This window comes from Eleutherodactylus coqui, chromosome 12 (assembly GCF_035609145.1).
Source record: "Eleutherodactylus coqui strain aEleCoq1 chromosome 12, aEleCoq1.hap1, whole genome shotgun sequence".
In the NCBI taxonomy this organism is placed as follows: Eukaryota; Metazoa; Chordata; class Amphibia; order Anura; family Eleutherodactylidae; genus Eleutherodactylus; species Eleutherodactylus coqui.
In genome coordinates this window covers 4,981,079-5,004,488 of record NC_089848.1, presented here as the reverse complement: position 1 = coordinate 5,004,488, position 23,410 = coordinate 4,981,079, and positions in this window count along the sequence as shown.

The window sequence follows — 23,410 nt, the reverse complement described above, 5'->3', positions numbered from 1 at the left end:
TGCATAAAAACATCTCGTGTCTATTATATATTGGACTATATGAGTTGTATGCAGATTCCGGCTGATTACGACATCATGTTCAGGTTCGGAAAAAATGCATAGGGTTTTTTTGGAACATTTAAACCAACCCCCCCCCCCCCCCCAAAAAAAAAGAGCTATGGACGTAAAAGACATAATAAAGAAAACGTCCAGGATTGATACTGATCTTGAAGTGTTACTGTATGATACAATTTCGGATTCCCTACCGGATAGCGGATTTTTTTGTTTGTGTGTCCATAAGGTTTTTAAGCAATATTTATTAAAAGTTAATTTTTATGAATTTATATTTTTGGGTCCTAAAAGTGAGTTTGAGGCACTTTCAGACACAATTTTCGACACATTTAAAAAGTGGGTGTGGCCTAAATGTAATATCATGTGCCGATTTAGTGCCAACATTTTGGTCAAATTTGGTGTAAACTAAGTCAACTAATAGGTGATATAAAGGTAGACTATACAGTCTAATGATACGTCTGGTTCATCATCCAGTGGATACACTTTATTTGTTTTTTTTAGTAATTTTGTTAAAAATATTTAACAAAAGTAAATATACAACTTAAGCCTTAATTATTTAGTATCGGACATAACAATTGGCAGATATTCAGATAGTTAAACATCAATAGCCAATGTTAGTATAGAACAAAATAAGATGAAATACATTATTTTTTAAACTATATCTACAATAGAAAGTTTGTAACAAAAAAGAACTAATGGAAAGATACCAGGAATCAGGATACAAGATGACCTTATTCAGACAAACGTGTTTTTCTCTTGTTATGTGGGATTTCAATAGGTTTTCAGTGGTTTCAGTGGTAGTGAATACATTGTACGGGAAAGATCGGACGGCATCTATCTTCCCGCGGTTATTTTTCAAACTTCTGCGCTCTGGTGTGGAGTTTGAAAAGCCAGCAAAGGGTAAGAAATTCTCTTCACTCAGGCGCAACTACGCTCCGTGCTGGCGAGCGTAGTTGCTCATACGCACATCTGAATCTGCCCTAAGGCTGGAATTCCTGCATTCTAGCTTCTCTCCTTTGGTGAAGTACAACAGATTCTTGTGGCCCAAAGAGCCCAGGTGTTACCAAATTTGTACCTAATCTCTTCCCACGAACAAGAACTTTCTTGTAAACATATGTATTATTAATGGATATTATGACTTCCTCCGAACTTGGGATGGTGAAGCTTTTCCAGTATCTGGTAAGAGCAAGTTTACTCATAACTAGCTAATCAATCAATCGGCAGAAATCCTTGGAATGACTGCTTAAACAGCAGCAGCTGTCTTCTTTTCCCAGCATTGGACGAATGTAAACTCCCTCCCCCTCCCTCTCCCCCCCCCCCCCCACTTCCATAGAAGTCTATTGGAGCTTCCTGCGTATCTCAACAAAAGATAGGGCAACACTTATCTTTTGAAGCGGCGTATGAAATGTACTATAATTCCTGGTGTGCCCAAAAATCGTTCATGTGAATAAATACATTGGAAACTAATGCTTCATATCGTTGCGATTTTTTTGACGCCACTATATAGCGGCATGTGAATAAGGCCCTTAGCTGTTTTGTAAAAAGGCCCAGTGTTCCCTATGCTTTGTACTTTTCTATACACAAAACTAGCCTTAGCTGACAGGAGTCCCCTAATACGTGTTTCTTCCTTTAGAATAGGCCAGTACGCTGTTTTTTCTGCATACACCTGTTTGTTCATTATACCGAGTTAATTTTAGTAAATCTCCTTTTTATTGAGCAAAAATATGGCACATTATGAAAGGTGAAAGATGCCGGTCACAGTGAATAGAATCGAATCACATAAACCAGAAGGGTAAACATAATGAAGAACTAATGAAACGAAGGAGTGGTCGCTTTCAGCCAGTAAACTGGGGAAGGCAGAAGATGAGAATTTCCAGTGGGTTATATCTGCACTATCCTTGGTAAGGATGAATATTGTGAGCTTATGGGGATAAGATTATAATAGCATAAGAGAAGGAGGGGAAGAATATTAAGACCTATAACCTAGTTAGAGATTTCTAGCAATGTCCAATTATACTGAGTTATTATTGTAATCTTACATTTATCCTCCAGCTATTTATTTTCATTGATTATTTCCTTGTTCTGCAGTAACGTCTCCCTCTGTACTTCCAATGTTGTTTTAATTAATTATAGACAATTATTGTCATAGCCGCTTTCTACAAAATTTTCATATATTCTTCCTTGTCTGAGCAATTCTAGAGAGTCTAAATAATTGGGAATATAAAGCAACCAAATAAGGAGGTACCAGTTAGTGGGGGACATAAAGTTATTGGTGTCAACTTCCTTTTTATAGCTCTTAGTGAAAAGTTTTTATCCTATTATTTTCCATCTCCATACCAACATAAATAGTAACATCAAAGATGTTCGCACTCTTCTTACTGTTTCTAGGAGTAAATTACAAAAAGTAGTGATCTATATTAATCTTTTCCAAGCACTTTTCTATTCATAGACACAATATAGAACACATGAAAGCTCTTATACTTAAAGGCAATTTCAAATCACAAAGTCACAGAAGAATTTGGGACTACAAACTTTTAACAACTTTTGACACTTTCAACAGAAGGTTTAATAACCTAAGTTTTACTTTTTTCCTCTGATTGCATGTACAATATACTGTAATACTTCAGTATTGCACTATATTTTGCTTTTGCACGCTTTTTGCCATAGGCTGCAGGTGGACCATTCAGGTGGCAAAGTGAGCCCTATTCTCCTTTTGGGCCACTTAATTGCAGCTGTTAGAACTAACAGTAGTATTTAAAGGAAAAACTGCCAGGATTAGATTTATCTGTGGTCCCAGCAGTTGCAGGTGGGTGTGAACAGTCAAAGACAACTAGCATATGTATGCATGCATCGAGTGGGCTCGGCTGACAAGCCCATTCTATAACAATGACATCCGGCATCCACAGGATAGGCGACATGTATGGCAGATTAAACTAAATCGGGCAGAAACGTGATTATGTGGTATGTTGAAGAACGGTTAAAGGATCTGGGAATGCTTAGCTTGCAAAAAAGAAGGCTGAGAGGAGACTTAATAGCTGTCTACAAATATCTGAAGGGCTGTCACAGTGTAGGGGGATCAGCCCTATTCCCATTTGCACAAGAAAAGACTAGAAGCAATGGGATGAAACTGAAAGGGAGGAGACACAGATTAGATATTAAAAAAAACTTTCTGACAGTGAGGGTGATCAATGAGTGGAACGGGTTACCAAGGGAGGTGGGGAGTTCTCCTTCAATGGAAGTGTTGAAATAAAGGCTGGACAAATATCTGTCTGGAATGAGTTAGTAAATCCTGCACTGAGCAGGGGGTTGGACCAGATGACCCTGGAGGTCCCTTCCTACTCTACCATTTTTAGGATTCTATGATCTATGATCCTATGTAAAATCAGAGGTATACAGAAATACAATAGGACTCCATAGTCTTCTAAGGGTGCTGAATTACAGATCTGTACACGTTGTAGTACTTTAATATGGGGGTATGCATGGATTTTAAATAAAATAGCTGATTCTTTTTAGGGTATTTTGACATAATTCTATAACATGTATGATTAAAGGGAGTGTATCAGAATTGCCGTATATTTTAATGGGGTTTACGTAAATAGCCGAGCGGGTTCAACAATCCCACTGAAAGTGAATGCAGCGCAGACACGCTTGCATAACCAGAGCTAAGTACAGTCTACTCCTCACTGCAAGGGACCCTCACCAATTGGCAAATTATCCCCAAGTTATCCACAGATTAGCAAATTATTCCCTACCCTGAGGACTTCAAATTCGGGTACAACCGTTTTAAGTCGTTTGCCAGCTTGTTAGTCTATGACCTCTTATGAAGGATTTGTATGACTCTTTGCTTCTTTGTATGTGACAATTATTCAATATTTAAAGTTGAGATTTTTACTTATATTGTAAATGCACTCAACATGGTGCATATTTACAAACAGCAATGCTGATCCTATGACCTAAATTATTGGTAATTTTAACCCCTTCCAGCTCCAGGATGTACATTCACGTCCTGGAGCATCGGGGTATGTATGAAGAAAAGGCGCGGGGCGACCTCTCTTCATACAGCTCGGGCGTCAGCTGTTTACTACAGCTGACACCCGCAGTCAATAGCTGCAATCAGCCATACGGTTGATTGCAGCTATTAAACCTTTAACCCCTTGAGTGGCACGCCCAGAAATTTTCGGGGGACGAGCTCCACTGCTCATAGAGACATAGCCCGGAAGATTTCCGGGCTATGTATCACTATGGGAGCTGCAGAGCACAATGCCACAAGCTGTGACAGTGTGCTCTGCCTGCACAGACCCACAGAGAACAAAGCAAGGGCTTTGAAAAACAGAAGCAGAAGATATTGCCGACATGTCGGCAATGTCCTGCTTTGTTTACAGGTTGCCATAGAGACCATAGGCTTGTCAGAAGCAAGCCGATGGTCTCTGTGACAGGGAGAGCTTGACAGGGAGAGCTTGGTGCTTGGCTGTGAGAGGACAGCTAGGTACCTGCTCTTAAAGCAGAGATCAGAGAAAACCTCTGATCTCTGCTGTGTTAACCCTTTACATGCTGCAGTCTATGTGACTGCAGCATGTAAAGGGTTGTCACTGCAGCATGTAAAGGGCTGTCACCATCAGACCCCCGGAATGTGATCAGGGGTCCTGATGGGTCCCTGTGGAAGTCAATTCTGACAGCGGCATTTAAATCCCCCGAACGATGTTCAGGGATCCTGTACGGCCCCCCCACGGTGAGATCGGGGAAGCCGTGCAGGTTTTATGGCTGCCGGGGCCTTCTGAAAGGCCCCAGGGCTGCCTTGAGAGACTGTCTATCAGAATGCAGTATGACGTAATGCTATAACATTAAGTCATACTGCAGGAGCGATCAAAGTATTGCATGTTGTAGTCCCCCAGGGGGACTTAAAAGTAAAGCAAAAAAAAAAAATCAATAAAGTTTTATTTATTGTAAAAAAAAGGAATAAAAGTTTAAATCACCCCCCTTTTGCCATATCTATAATAAAAAAATCAAAATCATAAAAGAAAAATACATATTTGGTATCGCCGCGTCTGCAAAAGTCCGATCTACCAAAGTAGTGCATTATTTACCCCACACGGTGAACGTCGTCCGAAAAAAAAAAAAAAGAACACCAAGAATGCAGTTTTTCAGTTACCCAGTCTCCCAGAAAAAACGCAATAAAAGACGATCAAAAAGTTGCATGTATTCCAAATTGGTACTAACAGAAACTACAGGACATCCCACAAAAAATGAGCCCTTGCTCAACCACATCAACGCAAAAATAAAAAAGTTATTGCGCGCAGAAGATGGCGTCAGAAAATAATTGAAAAAAATTAAATATCTTCGAAAAAAAAAGAGTAGTACAGTTAAAAGAACTATACAAGTTTGGTATCGTAGCAATCGTACTTACCCATAGAATAAAGTTATCATGTCGTTTTTGTTGCAGTTTGTGTGCCGTAGAAACAATACGCACTGAAAGATGGCAGAATTTAGTTTTTTTTTTCATTTTACTCCACCCTTGAATTTTTTTTTTACATTTTTTTAGTACCTTATATGGTACATTAAAAAGCACCATTGAAAAATACAACTTGTCCCACAAACAACAAGTCTTCATACAGCGACATCGATGGATAAATGAAGGAATTCCAATTTTTTTAAAGGGGGGGAGGGGCCACGTAATTAAGGGGTTAAAGGCTCCTTACGATGACCGTATGTGCGTGCATTTGCACTCAATCATCTTAAAAACTGTAGCCTTCTTGCAGAAAAAAAATCTTGTAAATTGAATTTAGGTTGTAAAATCAAATATAAACCATGAAATTCTGGAGGATGAACTCTTTATTGAAGTGGTGATGCAGGACGGTCATACTTGTGCTAGCACGCATTCAATGGGAAATGCCAGTGATCTGTGTTATATGCACTGATAAGGTAGGCTCATTCATACTAGTTCTTATGGTCCAGCTTTGCTATTATAATGCATCAGGGTTTATAATCCACTCTGGGATGCACAACTAATGTGCCCATGGAGTCGGCAGAGGGTCAGTATCACCAGCAGCACAGATTGCTATAACCTCCCTGTGACCACTGCCGGGTGGTCACAAAAAAATGTGTTCAAATGTTTTATGGGTGACCCTCCCAAAAGTTGCCATTTGGTAAGAAAATTAGTTTCTGAAAGTTTCTGGTCATTTGGATAGCATCAACCTGTGCCTTATAAACCTTGAAGTTACGATTTTAGAGAGTGTTTGTTAAAAAAAAAAAATCACAGTTCCTCACTAGAGATGAGCGAGCACCAAAATGCTCAGGTGCTTGTTACGCGAGACGAACTTTTCGTGATGCTTGAGGGTTCGTTTCGAGTAACGAACCCCAGTGAAGTCAATGGGCGACCCGAGCATTTTTGTATATCGCCGATGCTCACTAAGGTTTTCATTTGTGAAAATCTGGGCAATTCAAGAAAGTGATGGGAACGACACAGAAACGGATAGGGCAGGCGAGGGGCTACATGTTGGGCTGCATCTCAAGTTCCCAGGTCCCACTATTAAGCCACAATAGCGGCAAGAGTGCCCCCCCAACAATTTTTACTTCTGAAAAACCCTCATTAGCAAGGCATACCTTAGCTAAGCACCACACTACCTCCAACAAAGCACAATCACTGCCTGCATGACACTCCGCTGCCACTTCTCCTGGGTTACATGCTGCCCAACCCCCCCCTGCACGACCCAGTGTCCACAGCGCACACCAAAGTGTCCCTGTGCAGCCTTCAGCTGCCCTCATGCCACACCACCCTCAAGTCTATTTATAAAGGCGTCTGCCATGAGGAGGAACCGCAGGCACACACTGCAGAGGGTTGGCAAGGCCAGGCAGCGACCCTCTTTAGAAGGGGCGGGGCGATAGCCCACAATGCTATACAGAGGCAGTGAGAAATCCAATCCTGTGCCACCTCCATCAGGAGCTGCACACATGGGCATAGCAATGGGGAACCCATGTGCCACACACTATTCATTCTGTCAAGGTGTCTGCATGCCCCAGTCAGACCAGGTTTTTTTATAAATAGTCACAGGCAGGTACAACTCCGCAATGGGAATTCCGTGTGCACCCACAGCATGGGTAGCTCCCTGGAACCCACCGGCGGTACATAAATGTATCCCATTGCAAGGTACCCATGCTGCTTGCCTGTCATCCTTTCAGCGTGTATGGCCTGAGGAGGAGGAGGAGGAGAAGGAGGAGGAGGAGGGTCCTGAAAGTGATCTTCCTAGTGAGGACAGCCATGTGTTGCGTACAGGTACCCTGGCACACATGGCGGCCTTCATGTTAGGATGCCTTGCTCGTGACCCTCGCGTTACACGCATTCTGGCCACTACGGATTACTGGGTGTACACACTGCTCGACCCACGGTATAAGGAGAACCTTTCCACTCTCATACCCGAAGAGGAAAGGGGTTCGAGAGTGATGCTATACCACAGGACCCTGGCGGACAAACTGATGGTAAAATTCCCATCCGACAGCGCTAGTGGCAGAAGGCGCTGTTCTGAGGGCCAGGTAGCAGGGGAGGCGCGGAGATCAGCCTACCCCTCAGCATGGTGTATTATGAGTAGAGCAGAAACAGAATGCTGTAATTAAATGTGCCGCTTATTGGCCTGTGGTTGGAGGCTGACTTCGCTTACGGAACGCACAGCAGAGCCAGGAAACTATTTTGCACACGCCTGCAGTGAGACGTAGGTGCGTATAACTGAGCTAGTGAAATTCACAGCGCAGAAGCAGTCAAGTGGCCAAAGGCCACTAGTAGGCCTTAAGTATTTTGCTTCAATTTTTTTAAATGCTGAGCTGATACAGCAGACAGATACTGTAGGCAGCGTATATTATGTATACTGTTTCCCTCTGGCGTGATGACGGCGGTGATGTAACGGAGACAGCAGAGCCAGGAAGCAATTTTGCGCACGCCTGCACTGAGACGTAGGTGCGTTTGACTGAGCTAGTGGAATTCACAGCGCAGATGCAGTCAAGTGTCCAAAGGCCAGTGGTAGGCCTTAAGTGTTTTGCTTCTATTTTTTTAAATGCTGAGCTGATACAGCAGACAGATACTGTAGGCAGCGTATATTATGTATACTGTTTCCCTCTGGCGGGATGACGGCGGTGATGTAACGGAGACAGCAGATTCAGGAAACAATTTTGCGCAAGCCTGCTGTAACGCTTAGCTGCGTATTAATTAGGACTACTACCCCCAGCAGACACGCAGTACACTGAAGACGGTCACAGGCAACCCAAATATAGTATTTTCCCCCAATTTTTTTTAAAAAAGCCCACTGCCTATATAGCCTGTATATCTCTTTCCCTGTACCACTGTCCCTGCCTCACCAGTACTGGCCCTATACTCTGTACAATGACTGCAGACTGGGGTCGCAATGCTCTGCACGCCCGATATACAAAAAAAAATTGTGCAACACTGCTAAAAGCAGCCTCCACAGTACTGCACACGGTCAGATGTGGCCCTAAGAAGGACTGTTGGGGTTCTTGAAGCCTAATATAACTCCTAACACTCTCCCTATAGCAGCAGCAGCATCAGCAGCACTGTCCCTGATCTATGTCAGAATGCATCTGTGGCGAGCCGCGGGCGCGGCAGATTTAAATACTCGGGTGACACCTGATCTCCCCAGCCACTCACTGCAGGGGGGTGGTATAGGGCTGGAACATCACAGGAGGAACTTGTAATGCCTTCCATGTCTTTCTATTGGCCAGAAAAGCGCGCAAATGTCTCAGAGATGAAAGTGAAAGTAACTCGAACATCGCGTGGTGCTCGCCTCGAGTAACGAGCATCCCGAACACCCTAATACTCGAACGAGTATCAAGCTCGGACGAGTACGCTCGCTCATCTCTATTCCTCACCCATAAAACGAAAACTGTGTGCAGCCAAAGTATTGTGAATGTCTAAAACTCTCACGTTCCTTCTGGTTCTGTAGAGATTGTGAAGCTGATACCTTTCTTATATAAAGCTTAGATGTTTTTCATGGCAGATAAGACGACGGCAATTTATATTCACTTTCAAATTCCATTTTAAAAGAAGTTCAGTGGATTTTGCAACAATGTTGTGAACCGAGAGCAAGGCAGGTGGCTTGGTCTCCGCAACCAGAAAGGACGCACACGGGGTGGTCAAGTTAAGAAAAATGTATTTACTACAGGTTAATAAAGGCAAGTTAATGGTAAAAGAACAGGAATAAGGACAAGCAAAATTCACAGTATAGTTTGAACAATTCAAGTTAGATTTCACAATATATTCCACGTTTACTATGTCCACCTCCACAGCACGGACACTGAAAGAACAATAGTCCCAAAACTATCCCTAACTGACCCTAACTTCACATTTGGGTGCGCACCCCTCTTTCCAGTGGTCCGGGTGGACTGCTTACAGTGTGTAGAAGCGTGCGTTGGGGCCCAATGTCGTTCCTTCCTTGTATAGCGAAGCGTCCTCTCCTCACGGTTATCACAACATCTGAGGCAATAAAATCTTTCTCAGCAGGCAGGAAAGCAAAATGGATGAAATGGGATCCAACAGCAAGTAGCTCAGCACACTGGCAGCCCTGCAGAATCCATACACCCCGGTGTGATATAAGCCAGGGGTTGTGCAGTTACCGTCCGGTACTCAACAGCACTGCCAGTCTTTAGCTTTGGTGGCAATGTCCACAGCCACAATGTCAGTATTACTGGTTAGCCACTGGGCACAGTCCTTTCAGCATGGCTCCACTGAACATTCTGTCTCTTTACCCTCTGTCTGCCTCTGGACTGAATTACACACAGGTTAGCTGCACAGGAATGTCCTCTAAGATCTCCACACACTCTCCATGCAGCACAGACACTTGGTTCTCTCTCTGCAAAGATGGCTGCTGCTCTCTCTGTGTCGTCACATCCTGCTTCCTTCTCATACTGTGTCTGCAGACAGGCAGGCTGACCTCATAGGGGTGTGTCCCTCCAGCATCACATTCCCAGTGCAGGGGCTGCTGACCAGAATCACAGAAACACATATACACTCAACTTTAACACAGTTTAAACAAATGGAACTTGGCACATCATTGGGCTGTATATTAGGACAAGTATATGCACAGAAGCAGCACTCCTATTGCCATAAGGCTGGGACACAGTCTGTATATTACAATGTCTCAGGGCTGACAGCTTCCCAGAAAGTTATTAGGTGCCCCACTGACAGCTCGCATACCACCTTTACATAATTACATGCCAGATATTCTGTTACATTGAACGTGGTTTCACACAGCGTTTGGGGGAAAAATAGAGAATATATCATCTCTTCTGCAGCCTTTTTCCTGATATTCTTCACAGCTGCTTTTTAAAAACAAAAAAATGTTTCGGACAGATGATAACCTACAGCCAATAAAGATCTGCACACCAATTTTGGTGCAGAATTTGGTGCAGAATTTTCTGTGATGTGTTAACTTACCCTAAGGACCTTAAAATGGCGTACAGTATGTATATATCTTCATGTACTGCAGAGATTATTACTCCTGCAACGTAATGTTCCTTTTTGCGTCATATGAAATTCATTAAGAGGGTGATAGGCTGAACTGGATGGACGTTTGTCTTTTTTCAGCCTTACATACTATGTTACTATGTTAGGCCTCCTGCACACGGGCGGATTTACATTGCGAAATCTGGAGCCGGATTTCCCCTCTGGATTCTGCAGTAAATCCAGCCCATAGCATGCTATGAGAAAATGCAATTTCCTGCCCACGAGCCGAAATCGACTGCGATTTTCCGCTTGCGGGGGAGAAATCGCAGCATGCTGCGATTTTGTGTGGGATATGCACAGGCGGCTTCCACTGAAGTCAATGGAAGCCGTCCGTCCCGCGGCACTTCTGCAGTGAGCACTGCGGAAGTATTGCTGGATCCGCGTCATCACCGAGTGCCGGCGCCTAGTGCACATGCACGATGGGGTGCCAACCAGCACATCCACAGCACTCGCAGAAGACACCGGACAGGTACGCAGGGGTCACCGGCTGGGCACCAGGTCGAACTCCACTGTGGGAATCCCGCATGCGGGGTCTGACCCGCTTGTATGCAGAAGGCTTTAATTCTGCCCTATTGGAAATTCTCTGCTTATCCACATTTATTTTTTTACTTTTTTTTTCTCTGTTGCTGATTAAAGAATGTTCAGCACCAAAATACAGACTGTAGTAAAAATATTGTTCCTTAAGATGTATGGAAATTTTTACCACCAATACATCTGCTTGCCAAACTCTAAGGATATTATGGTGGTGAATACAAGTAACCGTGGAAATAGTCCTCCAGATTTCTCAGCCACTACATAAAGGTCCAACCCTTGTATACAAGTCATTCATCAGCCAGACTGGAGATGTGAAAATTCTTTCAATTGTCTGTATACACTGCATGACTCACGTCAACAACCAGCCCAGGGTCCTATTAATACTTTCCCTTTAGCAATCCCACATGCAGCTCTGAACTTTCAAGGCACAACAAGACTGTTATTTGCAAATGCTAATATTTAAGTCTAGGGAAATTACGGTTTCATCGCTGGGTAGACTTCACGTTTCTCCATTTTTGTCAATAAAACTTACAACTACACACTTCCGTATATTAGGTTTTAACCCCTTAATGCTATATGACGTAAGTTTATGTCATGGCAGCATGATACTTAACGCACCGGGACGTAAACTTACGTTATGTGGATGGCGCAGCATCAGAAGTTGGCAGTGGTAACATGCTTATGTGTTTTTTTGTGAAAAGTATTTTATACTTTTCAAGCAAGCGTGGATTTCACTTTTACCTTTGAATGGAATTGCTTGCTGCCCCATCTACTCTAACATGGCACTGCCGGTCCCCACAGTGCGATACAGTATAGTAAAATGTGCCCATATGAGCGCAATAGCCTGCAATTGTGTGCCCTGCATAGCGCATATATGTCTCGTGATAGCGAAACGTGTGAGGAATAGAAAAGAAAGAAGGACATTTTTTTCAGCATCCTTCATTTTCCAAGAATTTCAAAGAATTAAAAACGTATTACTTAGTCATTCTTGTTTATACTAAAGTCAACTCACGTTTCGCAGACATATTTTTGGCAACAATTACTGCTACTTATCTCAGGGTGACTAACAATGCAGCTCATAACGTGCATCATGGCTTAAGGTGAAGCCGTCACAAATAGGAGGATAAATTAATGGTAATTATTAGCTGAGTGTCTCCAGTGCTTCAGAAGCTCCTCTGCACTTCCCCACGAAGGGTTCCCTTTCTACAATAATACAATCATAGGGGTGGAATGGCACGGATGTCTGCTGTAGAATTGGCTTCTGACATCAATATTCTACAACAAGGAAGCAGCATCAGGAGGTGTAGTAAGACTTTCAATGAACACGGTGCATAGCCAAAAAGTGTATTACTTTATTCTTCCATGGTCACAACAACAGCGACGTTTCGACACAATACCCGGGTCTTTCTCAGTTTCTCAACAGATAGTAGATTGGCTAGGGTCCGTCGCTCAGGGCCCTAACCAATCATCTGAACAGGCGCATGCTGTCAGTGACGCAAATACACACAGGTCGGAGTGGAAATGCATTGAAATCAGTGGTTTTGTTTTGTTTTGTTATGAGGCCTTGATTACCATGGCCACATAAGGGGAGAAATGCACGTCCATCTGAAACTGCCCTAAAGCTTCATTTACACGGATGTCATTTTGACACTGAGTAGGTACTTTAAAAAAAAATTGCATCAAATGATTTTCTTCACTTTTTGACACTGAGATTTTTGTCCGGCAAAAGATAGGACTTGTCTTATCTTTTGACGGGTCAACGTCAGTGGCTCCATAGACTCCTATCGGAGACTATGGAAGATGGCAGGCAAAGGGAGGGGAGGGAGTTTAATATTCCTGCGGGGACTCCCTTCATTCCAGACAGGGACTCCCTTCATCTCAGTGCACTGCAAGATACCACAGCCAGCCGTGTTAAAATTATGAAGAATATCCGCAACTTGGTGGTGGCTATTACTTGTTCACACGATTTAACTCTCTGATAGCTACCATTTTTTTAGAGCAGCTATTTGAGCGTTAAACTGACGTTTGTGTGAACGACGTCTAAAACCTCATTTATGTGATTGTTCCCAGCAAGAGAAACCACGTAATCTTGTAAACCCCATTTACACGCAACGATTACCGCTCAAAATTCGCTCAAATGATGTCTTTTGAGGGATAACCTTTGCCTGTAAATGCTACCATCGTCTGCTTTTTGGCTGAATGATAATTTTTAGTTGAGCTTAAAATCTATCATTTGGCTGGAGAGCCTATAAGCAAGCACCGCATGCTGTGATTCTCCACAGGAGCGCGGATAACATTGTCTTCAGCTGCAGTCTCCTGGCAGAACAAAGGGGCTGTATGCAGAGAACAGACCACCCGCTATTACCTACATACAGGGAAACAGGGAAAGGAGGCTCATTTACATGTAAATGAAGCTAATAAGCTACTAATGGGCAAAAATGATCGCTCAAAACTGTCGATCATCCTATCTTTTGAACGAATTTTGAGCGATCATCTTTGTGTGCAAGTGGGGCTTAAGAGAGCAAGTCGAGACTAAATATTTTTTCTGTACTGAGCCTGTAATTTGCTGTCTGGCACCTCGGTGTAGTCACAGGTTGGTATGAATTGGCTCTTCCTTGGTTGTTGCACATGTGGCTCTATTACTATTTCATTGTTGCTGACATGTAAAGTTCCTCCTGACTGTTTCTGTAATGTGATCAGCATTGTTAATAGGTTCTATTCTGCATGTGTACAAACATAATTAACTCAGTGTAAGAAGAGATAAGAACTTCATAAATAAATAAGGGCTGTATGTAATACTAGTGATGCACTATGAGCAATACATTGTTACATCTATCTAGGAAGTTATTATGCCTTACTCCATCATCAGCCTAGTCACAGGTCGGTAACAGTGCAATATTTGCAGATCTTTTGTAGGACTGAGGACTGCTCCAACTAATGGTACATTTACACACAACGATGATCGCTCAAAATTAACTCAAAAGCCATCTTTTAAGAGATAATCGTTGTGTGTAAATGTGTGCCCATCGTGCACTTTTTGTCCATCGCTGAGTTCAGCTCAGTTTAAAATCCATCGTCCCTAATAAGAGGGACCGCACGCTGAGTTCTCCGTAGGCAGCGCTGATAACATTCTTTCAGCTGTTGTCCCACTGGAGAACAATAGTGATGTATTTAGAGAACGGACCAATCGCTGTTCTCTAAATACATGCAAATGAAGCTAGTTAGCTACTAATAGGCTGATTAGCCCATTAATACCTATGCAAAATGATCGCTCAAAACTGTCAGTTTCTGATGAATTTTGAGGGATCATCTGTGTGTATAAATGTACCTTAATATATAGTCCAGGGAATTAGAAAGTATCCTCTGGCATATGTCCTAGAAGATGATCCATGCATGACCTGTTCGCAAAAATCAAATATATCAATATAGAGCATTTATACAATGTAAAGTATAGTCGCAAGCATATAATATGGTACATGATTGATTAATTTAAGTTTTATGACTAGGAGGAACATTTCAAATAACCAGGGCAAATTCATGCAAATTAAGCGGGGGCTACTTGGCTATTCGCACCCCGAGCAGCCTGGACTTAAAGGAATTCTAATAAGATATTTAGGAGTCATGTTTTAATATAATAGTTTAGGCTTATTCTACTATCTATCTGTTTCGTGTATCTTTTTCTGGTTTCCCATAGTCTGTCAGTGCGCCATGTAAAAAAGGAGAAATTTCACACAGGGAAGTACGATATCGGGCTGTGAAACTTGGCCCCATATCACGCTCACCAACGTGAGATGCCCCTGCGGATGCGAATCGTTTTTATGTTAAAACGCATCACTAATTTTAGCTGCGGTGGAGGATCGTGAAGTGTTTCCCATTGTTTTCAATGGGTAAACCTCGCATAGCCGTGCGATGCTGAGCTGGCTCCATTAAAAACAATGGGCAATGCGAGGCACTCTGATGAAATGCCCAAAGATAGGACAACAAGCTATTTTTTTGCTGTGCCTTGATGTGGGGGGAAAAAAACAATCGCTCATATTCGTGCAAGATTTGTGCGTCTCACAATGCAGAAATCTTGCATGATTTTCTCAGCTATGTGAAAATGGCCTTAGGCCAAATGCACACGTTGCATATTATGAGCAGATTTTCGAGACTTGCAGGCAGAGAATCCAGAACACCAGCAAAGCAGATCAGAATTAGACATTTCCCATCAATTGACCTGCAGAGTGAATTTTTAAAATTGCAGCATGTAAATTTTTCTTGTGGATTATACCTCCTGCAATACATGGAGTAAAATACGCAACAAAATCTGTGTTAGATGGCCGGATTCACACAATTGTATTTGTGCACATATTTGCTCACGCAATACGCAGTGAATAGAGTCTATTGATTTCAATTGGCTTGTTTAAATGTGCGTATTTTGCTGAGCATGCAAAATACAGTATGCAATTGCCAACTGTGCAAAAATAAAAAATGCAGCATGCTCTATTTTCCTGCGCATTTGCATACCAAAAATCCCCAGAGAAGTCAACTGGGATGTGCAAATGCACGCACAATATGCTTTGAGATGCGTAAAACATTTGTTATTGCGCAGAAAAAAGAACACATCTTGAATTCATTAGACTAATTATTGCTTGGGGCATTGGTGTGTATTTTTTTGCATGCGCAAAAAGTACAATAAAATGCGCCGATGTGTGCGCAAAAAAGCAACGTTTATTCCGCCAATACACATATATTTATATGAATCTGGCTTAACACACAGGGATTTTGCTTCACATTTTGTTGCGGAAATGCTGCAGAAAATCAGTAGCAAATACATTATATGTGCATGCCCGGAGGAAGCCATCTGTGAAATGTGCCCTCATGTATACATGCATTTGTGTTATCCATTATACAACGACGATCACGTGACTGGGGACTGCACACCACGGACCTACCATGACAGCTCCAGGCTCTTGGTTACCGGAGATAACTGATAGCCTTGAACTGTCACACTCACAGACCACAGGGCTTTACTCTATATGTCCGGCGTGTTTTTATGGCCCAGTAGATTAAAGCCCAGACACCCAGAACGTGAAAACATATATGGGTGGTCACTAAGGGGTTAAGGGTTCATGCCCATGGCAGTGTGTGTACAATGCTGAGGGTCTCCCCGCAGTGTCTTACACATTTTTCAGCCATACGCGCTGCGGGCGGAGACCGCGTATGGCACTATGCATGCCCATGAATTACATGCTCACAGATGGGATGCCTTGTGTGCCCAGCCCTCTTCAGGCCATGCCACAGCATCTCAACTGACTTGGCCATTACAAATCACAATTCCTTGTCTTTTTGAACCATTCATAAGTTGATTTACTTGTCTGCTATGAGCCATAGTCTTCTTGCATCCTACAATGTTTCTTCAGGTCAAAGACGGCTGCCTTTATATTCTCCTGTAAAGTGTTTTAATGCTGGTGTGGGCACAACAAAGTAATCTCAAACCATGAAGCTCCTTCCATAATGCTTGGTAGTTCAGAGTTGGTACGTAGTGTTATTTTTCTTCCAGTTTTGTACATTTGTGCTAACATGTTCCACTTTTCTTTCATCTGTCCATAGAACAGGAAGTATTGTGGAACATCCCGCTTGTCTTGGGAAACTTGACGTGGGCCACAATGATTTTCCCTTACAGCAGCAGCTTTTTTCCATAAACTCAGTGGTGTTCGGTATTTTTCTAATAGCGGAGGCATGAACAAAGCCTTCTGCAGGTTGTAGAGTCTTCTGTAGGTCTTTTACTGTCAATTAGGTTCTTGCGAACTTTCTCCTACCAGAGAGTAGCGACATCCCAGCACTGTGTAAGTTTGCTCAATAATGTACTGTTCATCTCCTCTATTGAGTGCAATTATGTGTTATTAGTTAAGACAGTTTTTTTCTAGAATTGTGACTGTAGACAACTGATCACATTTTACTAGTATTCAATGCAGAAATCCTGTTCATTTCAAATTGAGTATTTGGGGTTTATTATATACATACATTACTTCAAGTGCGGTACTATAATTTTTACATACTTTTTGCCTGTCATAGCACGCGGAGATAAAAACAAAAAAAACAAGCAATATCAAAATTGTGTTTTTTTTTTTATACAGCTCTGAAAATATACAATAGAAAAGAATAATCAAAAAGTCATATACACCCCAAAATGATACTAATGAACACGTCAACTCATCCCGCAAAAAAGAGCCATCAAGCAGCTCCACAGATAAAGAAATAAATGGTGTGTCTGAATATGGGGATATGGGGATGCATGAAAAAAAAAATTTGGAAAAATGCTTTTATTCAGCAAAAATAGTAAAAAAAAAAACACACACACATTGTATATATATATATATATATATATATATATATAATTATATATATATATTATATATATATATATATATATATATATATATATATATATATATATATATATTGGGCATTGCCACAACCGTGCTAACCTGCAGAATAAGGTTAACATATCACTTTTTCAGCACAGTGATCAGATTTTATTCAAAATAGCATTTTTTTGAACACCTTGTCTCCTAAAAACACAATAAAAAACCAATCAAAATTTAAAAAAGTTGTCTACTTCCCAAAATGGTGCCAATAGATGCAGTGGTGAAAAAAGGGAGGAGGTGGAGCTACTCTGATGAGGATTCAGTGTGGATTCCAGTGGATGATGTATTTTAGTAACGGGTGTGAAAAAAGTTGTGTACGTTACTAGTCCTGGTGACTTTGCAACCTGTTGGGATTGGCCAGTGTAGAAGTAAAGAAGAAGAAGGAGAAAAACCACTGATGTAATGGCGCAACCTTTTTGGACAGAAGCTTGAGGTTTTGAGGGAAAATTTATTTTCTTTAAATGGAAGCCAGCAAATAGTGTTGTTCAATGGGATTTGTTCTAAGGCTGTTACCAAAAAGGATCCAAACCCCTGAGTGTGAGTTGTACTCGCATGACTGGTCAAGAAAATGTGTCAAGAAAAAACACAATCTTAGAATCACTTGCATAACCAAAAGCACTACAAAGTTATTACCACTTTAAGTGACACATATCAGATTTGAAAAATGGAACCTGGTCAGGAAGACTAAAACCGACTGCAGGGAGAAAGAGTTAATAACAAACTCGAGCAAGTTCAGAGAAGAGTTACCAAGATGGTGAGCGGTTTGCAAATCCTGTTCTATGAGGAATGGTTAAAAGATCTGGGAATGTTTAGCTTGCAAAAAAGAAGGCTGAGAGGAAACTCAATAGCGCTCTACAAACATCTGAAGGGCTGTCACAGTGCAGAGGGATCAGCTCTATTCTCATCTGCACAAGAAAAGACTAGAAGCAATGGGATGAAACTGAAAGGGAGGAGACTAGAGATGAGCGAACGTACTCGTCCGAGCTTGATACTCGTTCGAGTATTAGCGTGTTCGAGATGCTCGTTACTAGAGGCGAGCACCACGCGATGTTCAAGTTACTTTCACTTTCATCTCTGAGACGTTAGCGCGCTTTTCTGGCCAATTGAAAGACAGGGAAGGCATTACAACTTCCCCCTGCGACGTTCAAGCCCTATACCACCCCCCTGCAGTGAGTGGCTGGCGAGATCAGGTGTCACCCGAGTATAAAAATCGGCCCCTCCCGCGGCTCGCCTCAGATGCGTTGTGACATAGCTGAGGGACAGTGCTGTTGGTGCCGGAGCTGCTATAGGGAGAGTGTTAGGAGTTAGTGTAGGCTTCAAGAACCCCAACGGTCCTTCTTAGGGCCACATCTAACCGTGTGCAGTACTGTGGAGGCTGCTTTTTGCAGTGTTGCACTTTTTGGTATATCGGCCGTGCACAGCATTGCGCCCTGCAGTAATACTCCAGGGACAGAATTGTGTAGGCAGGGCCAGAAGACATATATTATTGATTGAATATACGCAGTGGTCCTTTTCAAAAAAATATTGGGCAAAAAATCTATTTGGCCTGCCTGTCACTGTGCTCAGTGTTCTGGGTCCGTGTGTGCTGGGTGTAGTAGTTCTACAAATAAATACGCAGGCAGCTAAGTGTTACAGCAGGCGTGCGCCAAATTATTTCCTGGATCTGAAATCACCGCTCTGTTGCAGTTAATAACAGTGCGACACTCTTTAGTTCTGTCACACACTCCAGGGCCAGAAGACATATATTATTGATTGAATATACGCAGTTAGCCTTTTCAAAAAAATATTGGGCAAAAAATCTATTTGGCCTGCCTGTCACTGTGCTCAGTGTTCTGGGTCCGTGTGTGCTGGGTGTAGTAGTTCTATAAATAAATACGCAGGCAGCTAAGTGTTACAGCAGGCGTGCGCCAAATTATTTCCTGGCGTTCCGTAAGCGAAGTCAGCCTCCAACCACAGGCCAATAAGCGGCACATTTAATTACAGCGTTCTGTTTCTGCATTACTGGTAATACAGCATGCAGAGGGGTAGGGGTAGGCCTAGAGGACGTGGGCGCGGCCGAGGACGCAGAGGCCCTAGTCCGGGTGTGGGCACAGGCCGAGCTCCTGATCCAGGTGTATCGCAGCCGACTGCTGCGGGATTAGGAGAGAGGCACGTTTCTGGCGTCCCCACATTCATAGCACATTTAATGGGTCCACGTGGTAGACCTTTATTAGAAAATGAGCAGTGTGAGCAGGTCCTGTCGTGGATGGCAGAAAGTGCTTCCAGCAACCTATCGTCCACCCACAGTTCTGCGCCATCCACTGCTGCAACTCAGAATCCTCTGGCTGCTGCTCCTCCTTCCTCCCAGCCTCCTCACTCCATGAAAATGAGACATTCTGAGGAGCAGGCAGACTCCCAGGAACTGTTCTCGGGCCCCTGCTCAGATTGGGCAGCAGTGGTTCCTCTCCCACCAGAGGAGTTTATTGTGACTGATGCCCAACCATTGGAAAGTGGCAGCGGAGTGTCATGCAGGCAGTGATTGTGCTTTGTTGGAGGTAGTGTGGTGCTTAGCTAAGGTATGCATTGCTAATGAGGGCTTTTCAGATGTAAAAGTTGTTGGGGGGGGGGCCCACTCTTGCTGCTATTGTGGCTTAATAGTGGGACCTGTGAACTTCATATGCAGCCCAACATGTAGCCCCTCACCTGCCCGATCCGTTCCTGTGTCGTTCCCATCACTTTCTTGAATTGCCCCGATTTTCACAAATGAAAACCTTAGCGAGCATCGGCGATATACAAAAATGCTCGAGTCGCCCATTGACTTCAATGGGGTTCGTTACTCGAAACGAACCCTCGGAGCATCGCGAAAATTTCGTCTCGAGTAACGAGCACCCGAGCATTTTGGTGCTCGCTCATCTCTAGAGGAGACACAAATTAGATATTAGGCAGTGAGGGGGATCAATGAGTGGAGCAGGTTATTACGGGAGGTGGTTAGTTTTCCTTCAATGGAAGTGTTCAAGCAAAGGCTGGACAAATATCTGTCTGGGATGACTTAGTGAATCCTGCATTAAGCAGAGGGTTGTACTAGATGACCTGGAGGTCCCTTCCAACTCTACCATTCTATGATTCTACATGTCATACATCCAAGTTATCCAAGTAGTAGTTCCTATAATCATGGAGCATCACATCTCAGAATACAGTATTGAATGACAGCTGAGCGCTGCATTTATAACAAGTATAAAAACTGCATATAACACCCCAAAAGTCCCGAGTGTGGCGCTTGTTTTAACTAACAGCCTCGCAACACCAGCAAGATTTGGCCAACACATCATGACTAGCATAGGCCAAGCAGTCAGCTATATCCCTATGTGGGCAGCTACGCGGTGGTGTGGATATGGATGTATTGAAAGCTAATGTAAATGAGTTTACTTTTAGATTTCTATGACAGGAAATAAATTAACACTGTGGTCTGAGAGTTAATTGAATTCTATTTTGAACCACAGACATCCATATATTAACCTCTTCATTTTAATAGTCTGACCCTGAACGTTTTTGATACTAAAATTATCGTACTTACTATTCTCGCCTGTATAGTTTTAGGTTCCTTGACTAGTGAATGAATACATTGTGAGTTGTTTAAAGTTACATTTGCTTGTAGTTCTAAAGAAAATATCAAGTGATTTTGATACAGATGAGCACAGTATAGGACTTTATCAAGCACCAGGACTTGAGTGCGATGGCTACCTCTCCATCACCTGAAGTTAAAGATGGTTTCCAGGAAAAATATTATTGGTGAGCCATACTCAGAATAGGTCATCAATAGAGATGAGCGAGCGCAGTCGTCCGAGCTTAATGCTCGTTCGAGATGCTCGTTACTCGAGACGAGCACCACACAGCACTCGACTCCATTACATTTCCTTACCTGAGAAATTTGCGCCCTTTTCTGGCCAATAGAAAGACAGGGAAGGCATTACAACTTCCCTCCTGTGACGTTCCAGCCCTATCCCACCCCCCTGCAGTGAGTGGCTGGCGAGATCAAGTGACCCCCGAGTATTTAAATCTGCCCCGCCCGCGGCTCGCCAGAGACACACGCTAAGAGAGATGAGGGACAGTGCTGCTGCTGCTGTTGCTGGTTTAGGGAAAGTGTTAGCGTCTACAAGAACCCCAACGGTCCTTCTTAGGGCCACAGCTCACCTAGTTCACTACTGTTGTGGGTGCTGGGAGCAGTTTGCCTTTTTTTTTTTTTTGGTATATCGGGTGTGCAGCCCCATTACAGCTATAGCGTTCTCAGGCTGCAGTCTGTACTAAGTAGTATAGGGGAAGAATTGGTGAGGCAGGGACAGTGGTAGTGTGGAATCCTGTCTACCTGTGCATTTAACTCAGTGGTTTCTGGGAGTTGTAGTACCTCAGCATTGCACTGCAAGGCATCAGTTCAGCCTTCAGTGTCATTTTTTGCTGGGTGCAGTTAGTGTTACGTAAGCGCTCTCTGCCTCCAAGTGCACGTTTAAAAAGCACTAATATTTTTCTCCGCTCTGTGTTACCAGACAGCTGCCGGCGTAGTGTACGGTGCAAGACAGCCATAGAGGGAGAGTCCAATACACACTCCATTGCCTGCATTGCATTGGAAAAAAACTAATTTTAAAAAAGGACTCCTTTTTTACGTCTGCTTGTAACCCAGTGTGCACATTACTGCGTGGCCTGTGGGACTGGAGGTGAATCTCAACTGCATAGTGCACTGCTAGTCCTGCTTGCATCCTTCCTTTTAATTTATCTCTGGCTTCATTAAGCGTTATATTACCGCTGGCAGCCAGCAACTGCGCCGCAATAATTCACAAACATTTTTACACCGCTCTGTCTCTGCTCGATTCTTAATCCAGCATGCTGAAGGGTAGGGGCAGAGGACGTGGACGCGGTCGAGGACGCGGAGTCCCAAGTGAGGGTGTGGGTATAGGCTGAGTTCCTGGTCCAGGTGAATCGCAGCCGGCTGCTGCGGGAGTAGGAGAGAGGACAGTTTCTGGGGTCCCCAGCTTCATATCACAATTTTTGGGTCCACGTCGTAGACCTTTATTAAAAACTGAGCAGTGTGAGCAGGTCCTGTTGGGGATGGCAGAAAGTGCATCCAGCAATCTATCGACCACCCAGTCTTTTACGCCGTCCACTGCTGTAACTCTGAATCCTCTGGCTGCTGCTCCTCCTTCCTCCCAGCCTCCTCACTCCATGAAAATGACACATTCTGAGGAGCAGGCAGACTCCCAGGAACTGTTTTCAGGCCCCTGCCCAGATTGGGCAGCAATGGTTCCTCTCCCACCGGAGGAGTTTGTCGTGACCGATGCCCAAACTTTAGAAAGTTCCCGGGGTCCGGGGGATGAGGCTAGGGACTTCCGGCAACTGTCTCAAGAGCTTTCAGTGGGTGAGGAGGACGATGACGATGAGACACAGTTGTCTATCAGTGAGGTAGTAGTAAGGGCAGTAAGTCCGAGGGAGGAGCGCACAGAGGATTCGGAGGAAGAGCCGCTGGACGATGAGGTGACTGACCCCACCTGGTGTGATAAGCCAACTGAGGACCGGTCTTCAGAGGGGGAGGCAATTGCAGCTGCAGGGCAGGTTGGAAGAGGCAGTGGGGTGGCCAGGGGTAGAGGCAGGCACGAACGAATAATCCAGCATCAGTTTCCCAAAGCACCCCCTCACGCCAAGCCACCGTGCAGAGGCCAAGGTGCTCTAAGGTGTGGCAGTTTTTCACAGAGACGGCGGACGACCGACGAACAGTGGTGTGCAACCTTTGTCGCGCCAAGATCAACTGGGGAGCCACCACCACCAGCATGCGCAGGCATATGATCGCCAAGCACCCCACAAGGTGGGACGAAGGCTGTTCACAGCCTCCAGCTTGCACCACTGCCTCTCCCCCTGGGCCCCAACCTGCCACTGAGATCCAACC